Here is a 4,613-nt window from a genome sequence, read left to right on the forward strand (position 1 = left end):
TTTGGAAATCACAGTTAATATGTCCTGGCGTGGTGGAATGAGCCTGTCGTTGATTTTTGAAATATATTATATGTATAGATGTTGGTATAATTTTAAAATTGTTTGTCCTGCCTTTGATGTAAAAAGAATATCAAAATGTTTTGAAAAATAGTCGTGAATTTATTATTGAATTAGGTGGTGCTAGAGGTAAAATTAGCGAGAAAATGGCCAACATAATTTGGTGACTTCCAAACTGCAGTGTTCTTGAATACTAAAAATTTACATCTTTATATACAGTTACCAAGAAATGTGTTTTAAATGGACACCTAAGTTGTTGAATAAAAAAAAGGGGGGAAATATTTAATGAAATTGCTGAACAGACGGAAAAGTGCCAGTTTCTTCAATTTCAATATTTTTCCTTAGCGCCTCATTTCACCACACCAGTGTTTGATTCAGAGCGTCATATTCGAATTTAGTTAAATTAATTTGGTCGTCTTATTCTGAAAAATGGAAGCACTTGCTCCATTTATGAATGGAAATCTTGCTGGGCCCAACAGAGTTAAATCAATCCAATGGGCAATGTGTACTGGATGTAAGGCCCCGCACACACTAACATGAATTCCACTTGTCACACGGGCTAAGTAATATGACGTCACTTGGTCGTGAAGAGAGATGAAAGAGCGGCAATTTCCTCATTTGCATACTGGTAGCCGTGTATTGAGAGGAAGATTTCGTTGTGTCCTTGGGAAAGGCACTTTACACGAATTTTCCTCACTTCACCCAGGTGGAAATGGGTACCCAGCTATAGACAGTGAAAGATCTTGTCAGTTTGATAGTGTTTGAGTGCGTGAAATCCGCAGCTTGCACTGTATGCTTCCCGGGAAGCTGAGAATGTTTCGGAGTGTTCTATGGTCTGCTGGGGTAATAATATAGTGTAAAGCGCATAGAGCTTGCTGTTGAGCGGGGATATGCGCTATACAAATGCTATCTATTATTATTATTATTTTTATTTCCTGGTGAGTGTGGTGCCTAAGACAGAAGTTATATCATTATTCAGATAAAAGTTAGGTCCCAGCCGCCTAGAAGACAAAAGTTCAGAAAAAAACAATCGTAGTGGTTGTGGTTAATATTACCTGCATAGGCAGATTCCTCGTTTAAAAATGTCATCCTTTCAACAAGTTATTAAACATAAAAGTTGAAATTCAAATTAGAAAGAGCCTGCAGCAGCACCCAATAGAGAAAGCTAGACAATGCTTCTATCTATAATTAGAACTATTAATGGTGCTATTCGGTTTTAAAAAGTAACACGTGTGGAAAATTAATCCCATCAACTAACATTATGTATATTATCAAAGAGGCATTGGAATCAGTTATCTAATGTCTTTAGTTATAAAATGTGGACAGTAAAAAGAACACATACAAAGTCAAAGAATATGTGGTTCATTCATCTCATGACTGAAGAGAATGTCACCAAATCAAACAGCTTCACGAGCTTACATCTCAAAGAGGCTGGAGGATAATATGAAGGCAACTAAGACCACACGAAATGTGACTGTTTGGCGTTAAAGATGTCCTCCAATAGAATAAAATCAATAACAGAAGCCACGCATATGGCCATAGTTAAAGCATTGTACCTCCCCTCGACATCTTACGATTCAAGAGGAAGGAAAAAGAAAAAAAAGTACATAAAAGACGATACAGTGTAGTCAATATAATAAATTATGCTCCTTGCATGTCTATTTGTCATTGTATGCTCTTGGCTATGTCTATCCCTTTAGTCATTTCCCTCCCCCCCCTCCCTTTCCACGAACGCCCCGTTAACCTCAGTTTGTATCATGCTGGACGATGGATGGCCCCGGTTTGAATCCCAGCCTGGGAGTTTTTGAACTTGATCTGTTTCGTGTAGTCTTTAAGGGTCTCGGCCCGTTGCGCTTGGTTCTATAGGAGACAGGTAGTTTCGGAGATCACGCTTCTTACAAAAGCTATATGCGATGATAAGGGCATTACCCCCCTTCCCACATACACACGCACACATATACATGTGTATATTATATATATAAGCACAGATAGTTTTTTTTAAATTAACACGAAACACGACAGGAGGTTGTTTGGGGCTATATGTGTGTGTGTGGAGGGGGGGGAGGGGGGGTGTTAAATCAGAATTAAAATGGACGAAGAAATGGACGAGTCAGTTTTCCCCTGATGCATGGGCGAATGTATTTGTATTTGTCTTGTTATTTTCGATAAAAGCTAAAGTGTAATGGATTGAAAAGAACGCAGAAAAACGAAATTTAGGAAACAAGTGTGAGAAAGAGAGAGAGAGAGAGAGAGAGAGAGAGAGAGAGAGAGAGAGAGAGAGAGAGAGAGAGAGAGAGAGAGATTTAAGTGGTTTCTAGAAATGTACGTGAAGTAATCCCCTCAGCGGCAGCGTGGATTCCTTTAGATCTGAAGGCATTCTGAACTTAAGTATCTCTTTTATCTTCGATGAGCCAAAGGTTCTTCCTGTTTACGTTCTTAGTACAAGATATGGGCGAATAGGTGATCTCCCCTGTCTAGACTTTCTTTCCGTTCTTCTTTTTGAACCCTCCTAACATATCCCCCGCCCCACCCCTTTCCTTTTTCACACCCGAAACACTAACCCACCCTCAACTGTAGTAGCTATAAGGTCTTGTAATTTGTCCCAAGTTTCACAGACATAAAATAGTTTTGTTTTTACTATAGATCTAAACAAACAAAATCACTTAAAAACAAATAAAAATTGATAGTTTACTCCCCGACCGGAACAGTTTAAGCCATAATGCTGTGGGATGTTTGGCAATGTCTGTCAAGGACAAAACAGAGCTGTATCAAATACAGCATCCCAGCAAAACTTCCCCAAAGGAGGATTGAACTCACGTCTTTTGCGTGCAACGACCAGTGTCTGTGGTGCTGCGATTATTATATGCGTTTCATCGTCGCACGAAAAATTGGCAATTATTTATTATTTTCTGTTTGTGTTTGAAGTGTCATTAATCTTTGTGAATGGTTAGCAGGTGCTCTGGGGTGGTTTGTTTCTCCCCTCCTATCAACCAACCAACGTCCTTATGATTCTCCTCATTCTTTTTTGTGTTTGTTACTCTCTTGTAACACCGCTAATCTTTGGCACTTATATGACCTTGTCGTATTGCAAGTGCCGTAAAACACTTACTAAAACAATAACATATACATTTATTACTAAGAGAAGACCCAAATTCCATTCCTAAAGTGAAGAGAAATTGTATTGATTAAATCGGACTTTCTGCTGGAATGTTGTACGCCTATCAGCCCTGGTAGGCCCTGACAGGCATGGTCAAAGCCCACCTGGTAAATTTATAAATGTTCATAATCGTTTCAACTTCCATTTTACAACAAAATGTTTTGAAAAATAGTTTCCCTACCCGGGAATTAAACACTCGTCTTTTGTATGCAACAGCAATGGGCGTCTGAAACTTCGAAACCACAGAAGTTGAGTTACAAATTAAAAAAGAAACGTTTGGTTTCCCCAAAGATTTAAAAGGGAAGGCATTAAAGGCTCAAAAACTCACCTAGATCTATCCTTCCATAAACAAGCTCATCTCTTGCGATCTCCTCTGACATCCAGCGACCTTCTCAGTCGCACGCTTCCATCTGTGTCACGCAGGGGTCACGCAGAGATCGTGCAAGCCAAACTTATCTGTCGGGAACTGGGAGTACTCGCTCAGACAGAGGGCAAGTTGAACTCACTCTTCAAACTGTTAGCTGCTGGCCTTTGGCTATCTGGAAAGAATACAAGAACAACAGAAGAGGGATTAGCAATTTGCTGAGAGGTGGGTCGTTTGATGGAGTCTGCCAGCACGATCGAGGAAGCGAGAGATTCCGTTCTGAATATTTTGAAAGAGAATGTTCGCGATACGGCACGATTTCAGATGTAAACAAAAAGCAAACCTGTTTACATTCTGGGCGATTTGTTTGTTCTGGTATGCGGGTTAAACGATTTTTTGAAAACTGAACAGGAGTGAGAGTGAAGTACGGGATATACTTGAAAAAGAAATTGCACGAAACTGTATAGGTAAGCGCTCGTTGCAATGCGTTCTGTTCATTTAAAAGATGGAACCTTCGAATTTTACGTCCATCTCCAATACGAACGAGTCAAATGAGAAATCTACGTAATGATAGTGCCTTTCCAAAACGACAAAATGTCGGACCAATCTGAACCTCCAACCTCCAAACCCCGAAACCCATGCTTCTAAACTTTAGAGTTGGTGTTGTACGAACCCCAATCTCACAACTACAAGTCCGGCGTTAGCCTAAGCATTCGACTATCGACACCAACAGGATATAATAATCTGGAAAATGACCCCACTTTATCTTTTTTATTTCCGTGGTGCTGAGATTAAAGTGAGAAGCATGTTGCGTCCACCTTGACATGGTATGGGTTGAATGCCCGTTTAATGACTACATGGTTATTTACAAGGTGTGACTCTTTAAGGACTCTATAATGTACATTTTACTTTATTATTACATGTATTCTAATAGTAATTCGTACTGTTGTCAATAAATATTCAGTACTTGTCTGGATTGTGAGAATAATATTATTTTGTATGACCACTCAATGACATTTTCTCTGTGTGTGTGTG

At 39.5% G+C, this 4,613-nt stretch overlaps 1 long non-coding RNA gene across 1 annotated transcript in view; it reads right to left on the bottom strand.

Annotated features, from left to right (window-relative positions):
• LOC101855424 overlaps positions 1–4,613 on the bottom strand; it is a 169,961-nt gene that overhangs the window by 102,462 nt on the left and 62,886 nt on the right. Inside the window, exon 2 of the long non-coding RNA XR_220520.3 lies at positions 3,543–3,753. This is a non-coding gene — a long non-coding RNA (uncharacterized LOC101855424). The remainder of the gene's footprint in view (positions 1–3,542; positions 3,754–4,613) is intronic.

The sequence above is a fragment of the Aplysia californica genome, unplaced genomic scaffold (genome assembly GCF_000002075.1).
Source record: "Aplysia californica isolate F4 #8 unplaced genomic scaffold, AplCal3.0 scaffold00220, whole genome shotgun sequence".
NCBI lineage: Eukaryota > Metazoa > Mollusca > Gastropoda > Aplysiida > Aplysiidae > Aplysia > Aplysia californica.